Genomic DNA, 20,562 nt, shown 5'->3' with positions numbered 1-20,562 from the left:
TCACCAGCCTCAGTGACGACAAGCGCAGCGAGCGCCTCCTTCGGCAGGAGGTGAACACCATAATCCCGGCCAAGATGGAGTACATGCATTGGTTGGAGCGCCCGGTCACCTGCACTCGGGAGGACCACCCGGCCGTCATGCCGAACCTGGGTGATTATGCCCTAGTCCTTGATCCCACAATCGTCGCACCTCGGTGCACGTGCAAGTTCTCTCGGGTGCTCATCGACGGCGGCAGCAGCAACAACATCCTCTACTGCGACACCATGACCAAGCTCGGCCTCGAGGCCAAGGACTTGGAGCCGACCCGGATGGTCTTCCAAGGCATCGTTCCCGGCCTCTCCTGCTCCCCGATCGGCCGAATCCGGCTCAGCGTCTTGTTCGGTGACAACAGCCACTTTCGACACGAGCCGATATGGTTCGAGGTGGTGGACCTGTCCAGCGCGTATCATGCGCTGCTGGGCCGGCCCGCGCTCGCCAAGTTCATGGCGGTTCCCCACTACGCCTATCTGAAGATAAAGATGCCGGGTCCAAAGAGCCTCATCACCATCACTGGCGACTACCGCAAGTCCGTGGAGTGCGCCCGAGACGACGCCAAGCTGGCCGAGTCACTGGTTGTAGCCGAGGAGCGGCGCCAGCTCGACCGGATCATCGCCCTGGCCCAAGAGACGTCGGCCGCACCCGTCTCGGCCGAGGACCCGGCCGACGAGGCCTCGTTCAAGCCCTCCAAGGAGACCAAGAAAGTGAAGCTGAACCCGGAAGACCCTAGCTGGAGCAAGTACGTTCTCGTAGGCACCTGCCTCGACAGCAAATAGGAAGGCAAGCTCGTCGACTTCCTCCGGGAGAATCGGGATATCTTTGCATGGACCCCAAGAGACATGCCGGGTATCTCGAGGAAGTACGCCGAGCACAAACTTCACACCCGCAAGGACGCCAAGCCCGTCCATCAACCCCTGCAACGTTTTTCTGAAGAGAAGAGAAGGACCATCGGTGAAGAGGTCGCCAAGGTATTGGCGGCCGGCTTCATCATGGAAGTATTTCAACCCGAGTGGCTGGCCAACCTAGTCTTCGTTTTAAAGAAGAACAAAACCTGGAGCATGTGTATCGACTACACCAGCCTGAACAAGGCCTGCCCCAAAGACCCGTTCGCTCTCCCGCAGATCGACCAAGTCATCGGCTCCACCGCCGGGTGTGAGCTCATGTCCTTTCTGGACGCTTATTCAGGCTATCACTAGATCAAGCTGGACCCGGCCGACGCCCTCAATACGTCCTTCATCACGCCCTTTGGGGAGTATTGCTACATCACCATTTCGTTCGGCTTGAAGAACGTCGGCGCCACCTTCCAGCGCTGCATGCAGAAATGCCTGCTGTCACAACTCGGCTGCAATATCCACATCTACATGGACAACATCGTGGTGAATACCAAGCAGCACCTCACGCTCCTCAACGATATGAAGGAAACCTTCGCCAACCTGTGCGAGTACAAGGTCAAGCTCAACCCCGAGAAATGCGTTCTCAGTGTCCCAACTGTAAGTGCATCTAGTGCCACCCCTAGTTGGTTTTGGAGTATTGACGACAAACCTAGTTGAGGGACTAATGTGTTTGTGAGAATTGCAGGAAAACACAGGTAGAAGTCCCTCATTGATTCGGTTTTACTACCAGAGATGACCCCTAAAAATGTACGAAGACATTGAAGACAATGGTGGTTTATGAAGATATTCATATTGAAGACAATGACATGAGAAGACTCCCTATGAAGCTTTTGAAACTCGAAGACCTAGATCCTTCGTAGTTTTATTTCATTCATGTTGCGTCATAGGAACCACCGTACTGTTAAGTGGGGTCGAAGAGAACCAGTCAGAATGACTGAAGTGATGCCTAATTCAAATCCTATGTCTTCGAGCAAAGCCTATGAGAGAAAATGTTGTCCAGAGTCAGACAAGTCAGCTTTACTTGTAGCCCAAGTAAAGTTGCCGTGTGAGTTCGAAATCCGACCGTTGGTACACGTGTCAATTCCTTAGTGACCCAGGGTCATTTCGGACAGATCAGGTCGGGTTGCCAAGTGGCTATAAATAGTCCACCCCCCCACAACCTTAAACGGTTGGCTGCTCAAATTTCAGTGCACGGCTTTTGTCGTTTGAGAGCAACCCACCTCGAAGCCTTTGAAAGAAAAATTCCCAGTGAGGAGAAAAGCCTAACCACCCAGAGCCAGAGTAAATTGGGCATCACTTAAGTCTTCGTGTCTGTGTGATCTTGAAGACTTATTACACTTGAGGACTGTGCATCCTCCAGACGGTTAGGCGTCGCGTTCTGAGCATCCAAGAGAAATTGTGGATTGCCGTGAACGAAGTCTGTGAAGGTTTGGGAGTCTACCTTGAAGACTTACCAGAGTGATTGGGCGAGGTCTGTGTGACCTTAGCTCAAGGAGAAAACGGTGAGGACTGGGTGTCTTGGACTAAGTGTCCTTGACTGGGTGTCCGGGACTGTGTGTCCTTTGGTTTAAATACCTAGCCGCTCCAACCAGACGTACAAGTTGTCACAGCAACTGGAACTGGTCCAACAAATCATTGTCTTCAACGTGTCACTGGTTTCATCTTCACTTCCTTTCACTTACAGTTATTCATTGTGAAGCCATTGCATGCTTGCTTTATCTTTTGTCTTCACAACATGGATGTATGATCTGTTTGACTTCATAACTTCTTCCTACCTGATCCTTATTACACTGAAGCTGTTTGTCACTGCACTTTCACTCTATTGAATACATGACCATGGCTGGACTAGTGTAATCTAACTTCCGCTGCATAGTAATAGGCATAATCTTCACTGTTTGTCTTCATAACTCTCACGTTTTGAAGACTTTCATAAAAATCGCCTATTCACCCCCCCTCTAGTCGATATAACGCACTTTCAATTGGTATCAGAGCTTGGTGCTCCCTTGTTCTGTGTGATTCGGTTTAACCACCTGGAGTTTTAGCTATGTCGACTGCAGGGATAATCAAAGTCTCCGCTGCTTGTCCCGTCTTCGATGGAACTGAATATCCCTACTGGAAGAATAAGATGCGCATGCATCTTGAAGCCATTGACGTCGACCTATGGTATGTCGTCGAAAACGGCGTTCCCAAGGCTGGAGAAGGTGTCACTGCTGCTGATGTCAAGAAGTTCGTTCAACTAGACTCTACTGCCAAGAATATCATCTGTGGTCATCTGACCAAAGGACAGTATGGCCGTGTGAGTGCCTTGAAGACATCCAAACTGGTCTGGGATTGGCTCTCCAAAGTTAATGAAGGCATATCAACCCAGAGAGATCAAAGAATCAGTGTCCTTCGCAATCTCTTCAACCGCTTCAAACGAAATGACAATGAGAATGTCCAGCACACCTTTGATCGGCTCACTGACATCACAAATGAGCTTCAAGCCCTCGGCGCTACTGAGATCACCAAACATGAAATCGTCAAGACGCTGCTGAGATCACTTGATAGTTCATTTGACATTCTGGCCCTGATGATTCAAGAACGTCCTGATTTCAAGACACTCGATCCGTCTGACATACTTGAGAGGCTCAACACACATGAGTTTCAGCTTTCTGAGAAAAGAGATATCTACGGCCCAAACTATGGGCGAACTCGTGCCTTGAAGGAAAAAGCTGTCTCCTCATCTGAAGAAGAATCTGACTGCAGTTCTGATGATCCTGAAGACATTGGAAGAGAACTTGCAATGCTAGTGAAGAAGTTTCAAAAATTCACCAAGAAGAAAGGCTTCAGAAAATCTTCACGATCAAGCTCAAGGAATGATGAAGCTTCTACTCATGACTACAAGAAGAAAACATGTCACAAGTGCAAGAAAACTGGGCACTTCATCTCTGAGTGTCCACAGTGGGACAATGAGAACAGAAGGAAGAAGAAGAGCAAGGAATATGACTCTGACGACAAGAAGAAGAAGAAATACTCAAAGTCTTCTTCCAAAACTTCATCAAGGTCTTCATCACACAAGAAGAGCTCATCTGGCAAGGCACGTGCGTTTGTTGGAAAGGAGATGGATTCAGAGGAGGAGTCCGCATCTGAGGAGGCAGAGGTGGAGTCTGAGGAGGAGTCTGATTCTGGCATTGCGAGTATGGCTACAGCATACGTCGCCAAGTCCATCTTCAATACTGAAGACAATGACTGCATCACCGACACCGACGCAAATGACAAGAACGACTCCACTCCTACCTACTGCTTCATGGCACGCGGTGCCAAGGTAAACACACGCACAACTCGCTATGAAACATCTAGTGATGATGACTCTGAATGTGATTCAAAACCTAGCTACAAAACACTTGCTAAAATTGCAACCGAACAACAGAAAGCAATGGAACATATTCAAAAATTGTTAGACAGAAGTGATGATCTGTTGGGTGCTGAAATGACTCGATCTGAATCCTTAATTGAAGACATAAAAAACCTTCACGTTAAGTATCAGGAACTTGAAGATCGTCATGATACTCTCTCAACAACTCATGAAAAGCTTTCCTATGATTATCTTCAAAGGAAGCAAGAACTTGAGAAATTGAGGGTGGCTCATGAAGATCTTCAAAAGGAAAACGAGTCACTTCGCGCTGAACAGATCAGTCCCGCTCAGGAAGGATTTGAACCACCATGTCTTAAATGCATTGAGCGTGATAATGCTGCTTCTGTTGCTGAATGTTCCACTGCTACTACTGTTTCAATATCTTCAACTGTTGATGTGGTAACTAACCCCTCTGCTGAGGATACCACTGCTATTGCTGATGAGAATGCTAGGTTGAAGACATTGCTTGAAACAGGGATGTACAAAAGTCTGAAAGGGCATCAGACATTATGTGATGTCCTTAAGAAGCAGATTCTGAACCGAAACCCTAGGAAAGAGGGTGTTGGGTTCGTGAGGAAAATTAATGCAGATGGGTCTTACTGGAAACCTGAGCAGTACCCCAAAACCACATGGGTTGCTGCAAAGGAATCCTCAGCAGATCCATCCAATCTGTCTGGCTTCACTTGTGCTAACCCAATTATCATTGATGAATCCTTTGATACAAACTATAAACTGTTTAAGAATCAGAATGATGAAGTGTTTGCCAGGTACATTGGTACTAACTGCAGGAATGGACTGCCTATGAAGAAGGTCTGGGTTCCGAAAACATGTCTGGAAAATCTTCCTGTGAATGCCTTCGTGACACCTCACTTGAAGAAGACAAACCTCAGACCAAAGGCTTCATATGGTCCAAATGCTTCATACAAACAGGGGACTCACCTGAGTCGCACTAACGCAAATGTTTTGCAGGGGAACCATACTCAGCATATGAATGTGAGAGTGGTTCATCGAACCGTCATGTTCATATGACCAAAAATTATTCTGCTTATTCCTATGAGTATTATTGTCCACCTGCTAGACTGTTTGCTAAGGTTTCAAAGCCAAAATTCTCAGATGCTGCACTTAGACTTATAGCTTCTAAGCCACCCTTGAAGATGTGGGTGGTTAAGAAAGCTTAACTCTCCTTTGCAGGGAAAGGTCTCCAGCACAAAAACAAAATCTTCTGATGCTATTGCTGGGGACCATAAAAATCTTGTGGGGCGCAAGATAAAATGCCCAAATGGCATCATTATGTACTTCGTTCCTGAATCACATGCTACTCTCCCCATTAGTCCTAATCTGGATCTAAGTTTTCATAACCCACTGGTTCGTCAAATGTTTATGCTTCACAACACTCTTCGTGAAGCCTATCCCCCTAACTGCACTGTAGGGTACGATACCAGCGACTTCAAAGTCTTCAGAATGGATTATTGACAGTGGGTGTACAAATCACATGACTGGCAGAAGAAGCCTTCTTATGGACTCAACTTTACGTCCATCCGACAAGAGCCACATTACATTTGCTGACACTGGTAAAAGTAAGGTATTGGGTCTAGGTAGAGTTGCAATCTCAAAGGATCAACACATGGATAAAGTCATGCTTGTTGAATCCCTTAGCTTCAACTTAATGTCTGTCTCAATGCTTTGCGATTTGAATATGATTGTAATGTTTGGCAAATATCGCTGCCTGGTGCTAATGGAATCTGACAAATCTCTAGTGTTTGAAGGGTATAGGAAAGGTGATTTGTATGTGGTAGATTTCTCAGCAGGACCACAACTTGCAGTATGTCTTCTTGCAAAAGCTTCAGAATGCTGGCTTTGGCATCGAAGGCTTGGGCATGCTGGCATGAGGAACCTCCACACCCTTGCGAAGAAAAAGCACGTCATAGGCATCGAAGGCGTCAAGTTCAAGAAAGATCACTTATGCGGTGCCTGTGAAGCAGGGAAGATGACAAGGGCAAAACATCCTTCGAAGACAATCATGACCACTACTCAACCCTTCGAATTGCTTCACATGGATCTTTTCGGTCCCACTCACTACTCAACTTTTACTACTTCTGCATGCCTCTATGGCTTCGTAATTGTTGATGATTATTCTAGATATACTTGGGTGCACATAATCCTTTACAAGACTGAAGTGCAGGATGTCTTCAGACGCTTCGCAAATCGAGCTATGAACAATTTTGGCGCCAAGATAAAGCACATCAGAAGTGACAATGGCATTGAATTCAAGAACACTGGCCTTGATACATATCTGGATACCTTGGGCATCACACATGAATTCTCAGCTCCATACACGCCACAGCAGAATGGCGTCGTCGAACGCAAGAACAGAACACTCATTGAGATGGCCAGAACAATGCTAGATGAATACAAGACTCCAAGAAAATTCTGGACTGAAGCCATTGATACTGCATGCCATATAATCAATCGTGTTTATCTTCACAAGCTTCTGAACAAGACATCCTATGAACTCCTAACTGGCAAGAAGCCAAATGTCAGTTATTTCAGAGTATTTGGCGCAAAATGCTGGATCAAGGACCCACACCACACCTCAAAGTTTGCACCAAAAGCACATGAAGGCTTCATGCTTGGATATGGAAAGGATTCACACTCCTACAGAGTCTTCAATCTCTTCCACTACAAAGTGGTTGAAACAGTGGATGTGCGATTTGATGAAACCAATGGATCACAAAGAGAGCAATTGCCAAATGTGCTAGATGAAGTTCCAGCGAATGAATCAATCAAGCTTATGGGAACTGGAGAAATTGTACCTTCTGAAGCTCAACCTGAAGAAGAACTTATCATCTCAGCCCCTGATCCACATGAAGACAATGCTCAGACTGAAGATATACCTTCAAATGACCACATAGATTAGCAAGAGCAAAGTCTTCGCACCACACACCCTCGTGTTGCAAATGAAGTACAAATTGACAAAATACTGGACAGCATCAATGCACCTGGTCCACTCACTCGTTCAAGGGCAACTCAGCTAACAAACTTCTGTGGGCATTTCGCATTCGTCTCAATATCAAAACCCAAGAAAGTTGAAGAAGCCTTCATGGAACCTGAATGGATTCAAGCTATGCAAGAAGAGCTTCAACAGTTTGAGCTGAATAATGTATGGGAACTGGTTAAGCGCCCTGATCCACGGAAGCACAACATAATAGGCACCAAATGGATATACCGCAACAAGCAAGATGAGCATGGTCAAGTTGTCAGAAACAAAGCTCGTCTAGTTGCTCAAGGATATACTCAAGTGGAGGGCATTGACTTCGATGAAACATTTGCTCCTGTGGCTAGGCTTGAAGCCATACGCATACTACTGGCCTATGCAAATCATCATAACATACTTCTCTATCAGATGGATGTGAAAAGTGCCTTTCTCAATGGCAAGATTGAAGAAGAAGTGTATGTTGCACAACCACCTGGCTTTGAAAATCCAAAACATCCTGATATGGTATATAAGCTCAACAAGGCACTGTATGGCCTCAAACAAGCCCCTAGGGCCTGGTATGATACACTCAAGTACTTTCTGAAAAGCAAAGGCTTCATACCTGGTTCCCTGGATCCCACTCTTTTCACGAAGACATATGATGGTGAACTGTTTGTGTGCCAAATATATGTGGATGACATTATCTTCGGCTGCACCAATCAGAAGTATAGTGAAGAGTTTGGATACATGATGCAAGAGCAATATCAGATGTCCATGATGGGGGAGCTGAAGTTCTTTCTCGGTCTTCAAATACGGCAACAACGCAACGGCATCTTCATATCACAAGAGAAATGTCTTAAAGAGTGCCTGAAGAAGTTCGGTATGCAAGACTGCAAAGGCTTCACAACACCAATGCCAGCCAAGCATCATCTGGGTCCCGACGACAATGGTAAAGAGTTCGATCAAAAGGTATACCGCTCCATGATTGGGTCTTTGCTTTATTTATGTGCATCTAGGCCAGATATTATGCTTAGTGTTTGCATGTGTGCTCGATTTCAAGCGGCACCAAAGGAGTCGCATCACTTAGCTGTGAAGCGAATTCTTCGATATTTGGCTCACACCCCAACTCTAGGATTATGGTATCCAAAGGGCTCAGAGTTTGATCTGGTTGGATTTTCGGATGCTGATTATGCTGGTGACAAAGTTGATCGCAAGTCTACATCAGGCACATGTCACTTTCTGGGACGATCACTTGTATGTTGGTCTTCAAAGAAGCAGAACTGTGTATCACTCTCCACTGTTGAATCTGAATACATTACTGCTGGATCTTGCTGCGCTCAGCTTCTGTGGATGAAGCAAACACTCAAGGATTATGGCATTCATCTGAAGCAAGTGCCACTTTACTGCGACAACGAAAGCGCCATCAAGATTGCCAACAACCCAGTTCAGCACTCGAAGACAAAGCACATTGAAATTCGTCATCACTTTCTCAGAGATCATGTTGTGAAGGAAGACATTGATATCATACACGTCAACACTGAAGAGCAATTGGCAGATATCTTCACAAAGCCCTTGGATGAGAAGAGATTTTGCAAGTTACGGTGTGAGCTAAACATCTTGGAATCCTCAAATGTCCTGTGATCAGGCACACATCCTAACACTTAAGCATATTGATGACTTAGATGTGCAACACACGAAGTAGCGTATATCTTCAAACAATGAAGACATACATTCTAAGTGTGAATACATTAATGTGGAATTTGACTTCGGAGCGCCACGATAATTGTGCGCCGTATCTGGGTCTAATACTTCCTATACGGTGGGTAACGCCACCACCAAACGTTCCATTTTGAAGTGTTTCTCTCATGGCGTTACCTCTCATTGTCTTCACAATTGGTTTGGTTTCATTGTCAATATGTCTTCATGATTATCTTCACTGCGTTGATTATATGGATATATATGTACTGATGTTCTGTCCTCTACAGCATTCACTTATAGCTATGTCTTCTTGGATTGAATCTTTTGAACTAAGTGAATGTGATCGGACCCTAACCTCTCTATGCTTTCTATCTCAAACTCTATCTCTCCAAGTCATATGCATTCTGTTGAAACTGTCAAATGTCTTCACTGTGTCCTTGTCAGCTGAAGACATAGTGACAACCATAAAAGTCCGTTTTTAATGCTCATTCCTCCACATAAGATCCGGAGAAGAAGGAACGACCGCCCGACAATTTAGGCATGCGTGGGACATGGAACAAATCACAATAGCGCAGTGCCTCAAATGCGAACCGCCAGGGGTACCTGCGTAATAGCACAGTGCCGCCTCTATCCCTATAAATACACGATTCACTGCGGTCATTATCTCCTTCTTCCACCCTCGCACGAACCCTAGCGCCACCGCTAGCACTCGACGACGCCGGCGACGAAGCGCTTCACTGCCGCAACCTCTCCGACGCCGTTTTCACGCCGACAGCGGACATCGCTCTCTCCGCCGTCGCCGTAGGTGTCTTCCGTCGCCAAGTTAGGGCACGGAGGATCGAACTGCTCGGCCTCAAATCTCACTTCGTCTAGAAGTTCCAAGTGTGGTAAATAAAACCTCTTTTTACAGCTTCTTTTGATCCTACAGTTCAATCACTTTCTTCCATAAGAAGTTTCTCTTCACACCAGTTAAATCTCTCGCTGCATCTCATAACATGCCTAGTATATTCACTTGTACTTCATAAAGTAGTTAGATTCCTCACTTGTACTGATCTATGGGTTCGTACAAATCTGGAACCAACTTCTTATCTATAAGTGAATGTCTTCGCATAATGAGGTCAATGTCTTCTAAACCGATTTATCTTCAAAATCTTCTGAGAATGCATATGACCTCTTCCCCTTCCCTCGCACCTTAATGCTGTCACAGGTACATGTCCGTGGGAGAATCCTTCGGTTCTCATAGTCTGCATTCATTTGCAGAGTACTTGCAGCATCACATCAACTCGCCTGAAGCCAGTTCTTGCAGAAGGAAGCCCTTGAAGCCTTTGAACATCTTGAAGCCTTCCAAGTTATCCATGGCTTCAGAAACAGCAGCAAGGAAGGGAGGCAGACAGCGACGTGGTGAAACGTCCAAAGATCTGCCTGATGAATTGGCAGAGATGTACAAAACTGATCCTGAAGAAAGCTATGGTCAGCGCAAGACACGAATCCAATGGATTCGAAGATATTGGGCAGAGCAATGGTTCCACTACCGCTTCATCACTCAGGAATATGCGGAGAAGTGCGCCATCAAGAGACCGTGGGGAGATGTATTATACAAAAATCTCGTACCCAAGTCCAAAGACGAAGCCATTGCTCAAGGATTCTATCCATGCATGGTGAGAGGACCACAGCCAGCTGAGGCACATCCGTCATCACTTCTCTGGTGCCGCGATGATAATCTCTTCAAGCGCAACTTTCAGTTTGCACAACAGTCAGCGAAGATAAACAAGAAGAAATTTGGGCTTGACTTCAACCCTGGTCCCTCCTCACCAAGGGCAGATGGCACACGCAACGCCAATCCCAATATCATCGGGCCGTATGCCAATCTTGCAGGCCTCATCACTCGCATCCTAGTCCAAGGGACTGCTGTGAATGACCCTCCAGCAGATACTGAGTCAGATGACGCCCCTGCTGCTCTGAAGCCAAAGCAGAAGAAGCCAAAAGCTCCAAAAGCTTCAAAGCCAGCCGCTTCTCCCAAGATCGCAAGAGTGAAGCCTTTAGCAACTGCACCTCCTGAAGCCAGTGTGCAGTCAGAAGGCTTATCACGAGTGTCCAAGCCCCAAAAAGCCAAGAAGCCTCAGCCACACACAGGCAAAGAGATCACAGCTGTTGACATTCTGCGCTGCGAAGCCATTGATCTCTCAAGCGATGAAGATCTTGGAGATGATGCTCTTGAGCAGCTCATCAAGAGCAAGGAGGAGGCTGAAATCTTCAACAATCTGCCTCTGTTTGATGTCGCCATCATCCACAACTTCATCGATGAATGGTTTGACACACCAGACATAAGCTTCAATGATCTGCAGCTACCCATAGGCCTCAGCGTTGCCTTTCAAGGTGCAATCGCTTCAGAACTTGCAATAGCCCAGCGAATTGTAGAACTGAAGCAGAAAATTGATCATGAAAAGGCTCAGTTCAAGAAGCACGTGGCCAAGCTCAGTGTGCAAGAAGTGAAAAACTTCAAGATCATGTTGCACGAGCTGAAAGAAAACTTCCTGAAGACGCGTGCCGAAGCTCAAGGCTCACGAGAACGCATGAAGACTTTGGCTGAACATTGCGTGCAAGCCTACAATGAGGCAGAAAAGCGCAAGGCACTTGGGCGTCCCGGCATTGACCCCAGGATGGCCGCGAAGAAGAAAAAGAAGGCGGCTGTGCCCGAACCTGAAGCGCCAAGGTCAGAACCTGATGCTCCGATTGTCTTCCCCGCTGCAATGACTGGCTCGAAGCCAAAGAGTCAATCAACCGCCTCACAGCACAAGAAGACACGGACTGCAGAGGCTAAGGCTAAGAAGAGAAAACATTCTGAAGCCTCTCCTTCTGAACCCATTATCAAGAAGCGCAAGACCAAGAAATCTCGGGTTGCTCCCACAGAGCCCCTAATAGTTGAACCACTCTGCGTCCGCTATCCTGACGCAGATCGTCAGATGACAGTGCATGAGCCTGGTTACATAGAGGCTCCGCACGCTGAAGACATTCCAGCAGCCAACCCTAATGCTGCTGAAGACATTGGTCCCCAAGACAATGTGCAAGGTGATGCAGCCCTTCCTCAGCTTGAGACAAGCGAACAGATCAGTATTGGTCGTCCATTGACGCCAATCACACAAGATGCATCGTGGGCAGATCGCCCACAGGAGGAAGATGAGCCCCAACCCACTGCAACTCCACCGGCGCCTACCCTCCATAGGCTTCGCAGAGGGCCAAGGGCTCAGGCTGTTGAAGACATTCCGGCTGCATCAGCCGAAGAGCAAGCAGAAATACCACAAGCTCCAACTCCCCCGCACCAACAAGAAGCAGTTCTCAAGGAGAACGTGCCTGAAGCTGAAAATGTTGAGGCTGCCACAAACAACGCCGAAGCAAATGTGGAGCCCTCCCCAACAACAGCTTCAGAAGACACCGAAGCTACTGCTCCTGAACATTCTGTGCCTGAGTCTGCTGCCGGACCACAATTCCACTATCATATTGCGCACAGGCCCCAGGTCCAGAAGCCGATCCCACGACTACCAAGGTTCCCAGGTCCTGCATCAGCTCCTGGTTCCTTCAACATCAACGGCTTCAGGGCAGATAACACGTTTTTCGACCGCTCCAAGAACCCTTATTCAAGGGAACGGATTGTATCAGATAGGTTCTGGAGCCATCAACAGCGCAGCTATTATTCATGCATCCTCTACAACCAAGGCCGCATCTTTCCTCACAAGCGCCTTGAGGTTGAAGCTGTTGAAGGTCTGCCTGGTCTAGAAGAAGCATTGGATTGCTTCAAGCAAGTGGGTTTGCTGCCATTTATCACTGACGAAGAGCACTGGAACGAAGAGCTTCTGCTCCAATTCTATGCCACTTTGCATATCAAAGGCTATAACAGAGATCCGAAGACATGGATCCTGGAGTGGATGACAGGCAATATCCATCATGAAGCCAATGCTTTCGACCTAATTGAGCTTACCGGCCTTCCCACTCCTGGCGAATTCTTTGAAGAAGGGTGCCAACTCCATGCTGAAGCCATTGAGAGCATATTTCAGCGTCCTGAGCCAGATATGAGTCAGATGCTCTCAATGATGAAGCCATTTCCTCCAAATGCACCCTATCCAACTAGGTTCTTCGTTGAAGACTTAGAGTACCTGCCCACAACAATATATCACATCATAAGGCGGACTCTCTGGCCAGTCAAGGGACACTCTCGATATGCAACGATTGATGGTGCAATGAAGACTCTCATCTTCTGCATTCTTCATGGCAAATGCTTCAATGCACAGGATCTCTTCATCCATCAATTTGCTGCGTCTGCTTCAGAACTGTTTGGCTTAAAGTTTTATGCTCCTTGGGTTATGAGGCTAATCAAGCTTCACTCTGCAATCTCCTATCAACCCTCAGCCCGCAATCATAGGATATTTTTGCCCGATATGGACACATCTGCTGAAGCAATATATCCAGAGCCGGCCAAGCAACCACTAAGTCTTCAGAATGCAGAACACCAGAGCTTCACTCAAAATATTGAAGGTGTTGAAGCTCTCTCTCGCGTCTATCCAGTGGCTGGCACCACACGTGCCCCTGCCTCAACTGAAGCCACCAACAGCACAGCTGCAAAGAGACCCAAGAAGCGCACTCGTGCACTCAATGACAGAGAGCTTCTTGTGGCTCTTCACCAAAAGCAAGATAGGCATCACGACTGGCTCAAGAGGCAGATGAGAAGCATCATGCAAGACGTCAATCGCCTCAGAAATATGGCAACTAAGAATGCATTTGTCACACACGAGACTTGTCGCCGCACTTGGAAGGGCCTCACCATGATGTGCCCTGAAGCTGAACTGCATGAGGATGGCTTCACAGAGCACTTCAAATTTGACTCCACGCCTCCAAGAAGAGCGGTGATGCGCAGCACACCATCACTTGAAGAGTCAGAGTTCTCTTCTTCTGCTGCCACCGTGTCTGCCCGTATTATTGAAGAAGAAGACGACGCGACATCATCTCCACCTGCTTCAACGCGCGTCGAATCTGCACCAAGCTCGTCTGCACCACCGCCAAACAACTCCACCGACCCTGCTGCGCCTGGGAACGCGTAGAAACCTCTATGTCTTCAAACCTTTTAGGTCATCACTGACAAAAGGGGGAGAAGCATATGATGGTTATAGTCTTCAAGCGGGTCACTTTGGGCGGGTGCCACTCTATTTTGCTACAATTTTGCTTCGTGCTTACAACTCCCGTTCTTGCTACATTTGCTTCTTGAGTTGTAACACTTAGCCTTGATGGCCGTCTGCTACCTGCTTGTCACTCCGTTATGCGAAGATAAATTCCGCATGTGCGATGATAAATTCCGCACTTATCTCTTACTGCAGACGTCCATTTTCCATTATGCATGACATTATCTTCATATACTTTCACATGCATAGTGGATTGTCATCATAAGTTGAAGTGGATCTCCACAAGTACAACCTGCCGTGTGCATTTGCATTCAAAAGGCAAATTACTTATATGCACATCTTCAGGGGGAGCCCTTGCAACTTATGAAGACAAATTCCTTTACTATTTCACAAATTATGTTCCCCGTTGAAAACTTCAACTAGTTTGTCATCAATCACCAAGAAGGGGGAGATTGTAAGTGCATCTAGTGCCACCCCTAGTTGGTTTTGGAGTATTGACGACAAACCTAGTTGAGGGACTAATGTGTTTGTGAGAATTGCAGGAAAACACAGGTAGAAGTCCCTCATTGATTCGGTTTTACTACCAGAGATGACCCCTAAAAATGTACGAAGACATTGAAGACAATGGTGGTTTATGAAGATATTCATATTGAAGACAATGACATGAGAAGACTCCCTATGAAGCTTTTGAAACTCGAAGTCCTAGATCCTTCGTAGTTTTATTTCATTCATGTTGCGTCATAGGAACCACCGTACTGTTAAGTGGGGTCGAAGAGAACCAGTCAGAATGACTGAAGTGATGCCTAATTCAAATCCTATGTCTTCGAGCGAAGCCTATGAGAGAAAATCTTGTCCAGAGTCAGACAAGTCAGCTTTACTTGTAGCCCAAGTAAAGTTGCCGTGTGAGTTCGAAATCCGACCGTTGGTACACGTGTCAATTCCTTAGTGACCCAGGGTCATTTCGGACAGATCAGGTCGGGTTGCCAAGTGGCTATAAATAGTCCACCCCCCACACAACCTTAAACGGTTGGCTGCTCAAATTTCAGTGCACGGCTTTTGTCATTTGAGAGCAACCCACCTCGAAGCCTTTGAAAGAAAAATTCCCAGTGAGGAGAAAAGCCCTAACCACCCAGATCCAGAGTAAATTGGGCATCACTTAAGTCTTTGTGTCTGTGTGATTTGAAGACTTATTACACTTGAGGACTGTGCATCCTCCAGACGGTTAGGCGTCGTGTTCTGAGCATCCAAGAGAAATTGTGGATTGCCGGTGAATGAAGTCTGTGAAGGTTTGGGAGTCTACCTTGAAGACTTACCTGAGTGATTGGGCAAGGTCTGTGTGACCTTTGCTCAAGGAGAAAACGGTGAGGACTGGGTGTCTTGGACTAAGTGTCCCTGACTGGGTGTCCGGGACTGTGTGTCCTTTGGTTTAAATACCTAGCCGCTCCATCCAGACGTACAGTTGTCACAGCAACTGGAACTGGTCCAACAAATCATTGTCTTCAACGTGTCACTGGTTTCATCTTCACTTCCTTTCACTTACAGTTATTCATTGTGAAGCCATTGCATGCTTGCTTTATCTTTTGTCTTCACAACATGGATGTATGATCTGTTTGACTTCATAACTTCTTCCTACCTGATCCTTATTACACTGAAGCTGTTTGTCACTGCACTTTCACTCTATTGAATACATGACCATGGCTGGACTAGTGTAATCTAACTTCCGCTGCATAGTAATAGGCATAATCTTCACTGCTTGTCTTCATAACTCTCACGTTTTGAAGACTTTCATAAAAATCGCCTATTCACCCCCTCCTCTAGTCGATATAACGCACTTTCACCAACTGGAAAGCTACTCGGCTTCCTTGTCTCGGAGTGCGCCATTGCTAACCCACAAGTATAGAGGATCGCAACAGCTTTCGAGGGTAGAGTATTCAACCCAAATTTATTGATTCGACACAAGGGGAGCCAAAGAATATTCTCAAGTATTAGCAGCTGAGTTGTTAATTCAACCACACCTGGAAACTTAGTATCTGCAGCAAAGTGTTTAGTAGCAAAGTAATATGATAGTGGTGGTAGCAGCAACAAAAGTAAAGACAGCAAAAGTAATGTTTTTGGTATTTTGCAGTGATTGTAATAGTAGCAGTGGGAAAGTAAATAAGCGTAAACCAGTATATGGAAAACTCGTAGGCATCGGATCCGTGATGGATAATTATGCCGGATGCGGTTCATCATGTAACATTCATAACATAGGGTGACACAGAACTAGCTCCAATTCATCAATGTAATGTAGGCATGTATTCCGTATATAGTCATACGTGCTTATGGAAAAGAACTTGCATGACATCTTTTGTCCTACCCTCCCGTGGCAGCGGGGTCCTATTGGAAACTAAGGGATATTAAGGCCTCCTTTTAATAGAGAACTAGAACAAAGCATTAGCACATAGTGAATACATGAACTCCTCAAACTATGGTCATCACCGGGAGTGATCCCGATTATTGTCACTTCGGGGTTGTCGGATCATAACACATAGTAGGTGACTATAGACTTGCAAGATAGGATCTAGAACTCTCATATATTGATGAAAACATAATAGGTTCAGATCTGAAATCATGGCACTCGGGCCCTAGTGACAAGCATTAAGCATAGCAAAGTCATAGCAACATCAATCTCAGAACATAATGGATACTAGGGATCAAACCCTAACAAAACTAACTCGATTACATGATAAATCTCATCCAACCCATCACCGTCCAGCAAGCCTACGATGGAATTACTCACGCACGGCGGTGAGCATCATGAAATTGGTGATGGAGGATGGCTGATGATGACAACGGTGACGAATCCCCCTCTCCGGAGCCCCGAACGGACTCCAGATCAGCCCTCCCGAGAGGTTTTAGGGCTTGGCGGCGGCTCTGTATCGTAAAACGCGATGATTTCTTCTCTCTGATTTTTTCTCATCGAAACTCAATATATGGAGGTGGAGTTGGAGTCGGAGACGCAACAGGGGGCCCACGAGGTAGGGGGGCGCGCCATGGGGGGGGGGGGCGCCCCCCACCCTCGTGAGAAGGGTGTGGGCCCCATGGTCTTCATCTTTGGCGAGGATTTTTTAATTTTTTTCTAAGATGTTCGGTGGAGTTTCAGGTCATTCCGAGAATATTTGTTTTCTGCACATAAAACAACACCATGGCAATTCTGCTGAAAACAGCATCAGTCCGGGTTAGTTCCATTTAAATCATACAAGTTAGAGTCCAAAACAAGGGCAAAAGTGTTTGGAAAAGTAGATACAACGGAGACGTATCAACTCCCCCAAGCTTAAACCCTTGCTTGTCCTCAAGCAATTCAGTTGACAAACTGAAAGAAAGAAAAACTTTTACAAACTTTGTTTGCTCTTGTTGTTGTAACTATGTCAAGCTAGCATTCAAGTTTTCAGCATAGATCATAACTAACCACATTTGCAATAATTCTCAGGTCTCATAATTACTCATATCAATAGCATAATCAACTAGCAAGTCATAATAATAAATCTCGGATGACAACACTTTCTCAAAACAATCATAATATGATATAACAAGATGGTATCTCGCTAGCCCTTTCTGAGACCGCAAAACATAAATGCAGAGCACCTTTAAAGATCAAGGACTGGCTAGACATTGTAATTCATGGTAAAAGAGATCCAATCATAGTCATACCCAATATAAATTAACAGTGATGAATGCAAATGACGGCTGTGCTCTCCAGCTAGTGCTTTTTAATAAGAGGGTGATGACTCAACATAAAAGTAAATGGATAGGCCCTTCGCAGAGGGAAGCAAGGATTTGTAGAGGTGCCAGAGCTCGGTTTTGAAATAGAGATAAATTGTATTTTGAGCGGTATACTTTCATTGTCAACGTAACAACTAAGAGATGGTGATATCTTCCATGCTAAACACATTATAGGCGGTTCCCAAACAGAATGGTAAAGTTTATACTCCCCCTCCACAAACAAGCATCAATCCATGGCTTGCTCGAAACAACGAGTGCCTCCAACATACATCAGGTCCCAGGAGGAGTTTTGTTTGCAATTAATTTTGATTTAGTTTGCATAAAGCATGGGACTGGGCATCCCGGTGACCAGCCATTTTCTCGTGAGTGAGGAGCGGAGTCCACTCCTCTTGAGAATAACCCGCCTAACACGGAAGATAAGGACAACATTTGTTGATACATGAGCTATTCGAGCATACAAAACAGAATGTTTATTTGAAGGTTTAGAGTTTGGCACATACAAATTTACTTGGAACGGCAGGTAGATACCGCATATAGGAAGGTATGGTGGACTCATCTGGAATAACTTTGGGGTTTAAGGGATTGGATGCACAAGCAGTATTCTCGCTTAGTACAAGTGAAGGCTAGCAAAAGACTGGGAAGCGACCAACTAGAGAGCGACAACAGCCATGTACATGCATTAAAATTAATAAACATTGGATGCAAGCATGAGTAGGATATAATCCACCATGAACATAAATATCGTGAAGGCTATGTTGATTTTGTTTCAACTACATGCGTGAACATGTGCCAAGTCAAGTCACTTAAATCATTCAAAAGAGGATAACACCCCATCATACCACATCATAATCATCTCAATAGCATGTTGGCATACAAGGTAAATCATTATAACTCATAGCTAATCAAGCATGGCACAAGAAACTATGATCTCTAATTGTCATTGCAAACATGTTTATTCATAATAAGCTGAATCAAGAACGAGGTACTCATCATATTTACAAAAACAAAAGAGGTCGAGTTCATACCAGCTTTTCTCATCTCAATCAGTCCATCATATATCATCATAATTGCCTTTCACTTGCACGACCGAACAGTGTGAATAATAATAAGAGTGTACGTGCATTGGACTAAGCTGGAATCTGCGAGCATTCAATAAACAGGAGAAGACAAGGCAATATGGGCTCTGGGTTAAATCAACAATAATGCATATAAGAGCCAGTGCAACAATTTAATTATGGTCTTCTCCTACTGACCCCCAAAGAAAAGAAATAAAACTATTTACACGGGAAAGCTCCCAACAAGCAAAAAGAAGAACGTGAAATATTTTTGGGTTTTCTTTTTAATTATTACTATTACAGCAGAAAATAAACTACTACTAATTTTTTTTGGTTTTTTCTTAAGGTTTAACAAACACACAAGAAGAAAGCAGGAAAAAGAAAATAAACTAGCATGGATATTACAGTGAAAAAGTATGAGCACCAACATCTAGTAATGAGTGTGTGTGAACATAAATGTAATGTCGGTGAGAAATACGTACTCCCCCAAGCTTAGGCTTTTGGCCTAAGTTGGTCTATGGCCACGGCTGGCCTGGCGGATATCCATAATAATAGTTGTTGGGGTCGTACTGTGATGAGGAGGAATAGTTGGGATCATACTGTGATGAAGAAGAAGGCTCCGATTGCCACTGGCTGGCAATCATCTCCGGATCCCACTGATAGTTAGACTGTCGTGCAAGATCAAATTGTGGTTCCGGTTCTGGCTCCTCGGCTGGTGCAGCGTTCCGGTAGGCGTGAATAGCCGTCAACAGAACAAGGTACGTGCCTACAGTCAAATCAAACAAAGAAGGAGCAGGCAGGGTAATAGTCTCAGGGTGATGTTTGTTAAAGAACAATTGATATTTAAGCTCTCATGCCCTATTCTTAACAATAAAATCATGTGCCACCATACTTTTATGATCTAGATAAACACGGGGCAACACCTTTTCTTCCTTCTCAGCATGCCTAATAGGTATGTTAAAATGTGCAGCTAGGCGTGTAGCATAGATGCCTCCAAAGATAGGACCCTTAGTACGGTTCATACTTAACCGTCTAGCAATAATACCGCCCATACTAAAAGTGTTATCACTGTATAAACCATTGTGCAAAATAATTATATCAGGGATACTAAGGTTTCCACAGTTTCCGCGTCCAATTAAACAACGACTAGCAAATAATGCAAAGTAATGTAAAACAGGAAAATGTATGCTAGTGATTCGTGCATCGGAAACCTTCCTAGTTTCTCCTACAGTGATAGTGTCAATAAACCCAGCCACATCATCATAATGTGGTTCTTCTGTCTTGCCCTCAAAAGGGACTAAACAAATCCGATAGAAATCATAAAGTGACGTCTCCTTATGCTCATCATATAAATGAAACTCCACCGTGGGTGGTGAGTTCCTAGAATGAAAATGAAAGTTTTGCACAAAAGTATTTGTGAGTAAGAGATACTGATCGCATTGGTCATGGAGGAAAGCGGTGACACCTGCATTGTGAGCCAATTCATGAAAATCTTCATAGATATCGGCTGCTCTCAAGAAATCATCAGAAGGCCATTCACATGCCCGAATCTCCGCGGTGTGTGGCAAATTATACTTAG

This window comes from Triticum urartu, chromosome 1, assembly GCF_003073215.2.
Source record: "Triticum urartu cultivar G1812 chromosome 1, Tu2.1, whole genome shotgun sequence".
In the NCBI taxonomy this organism is placed as follows: domain Eukaryota; kingdom Viridiplantae; phylum Streptophyta; class Magnoliopsida; order Poales; family Poaceae; genus Triticum; species Triticum urartu.
This window is presented reverse-complemented; position numbering follows the sequence as displayed.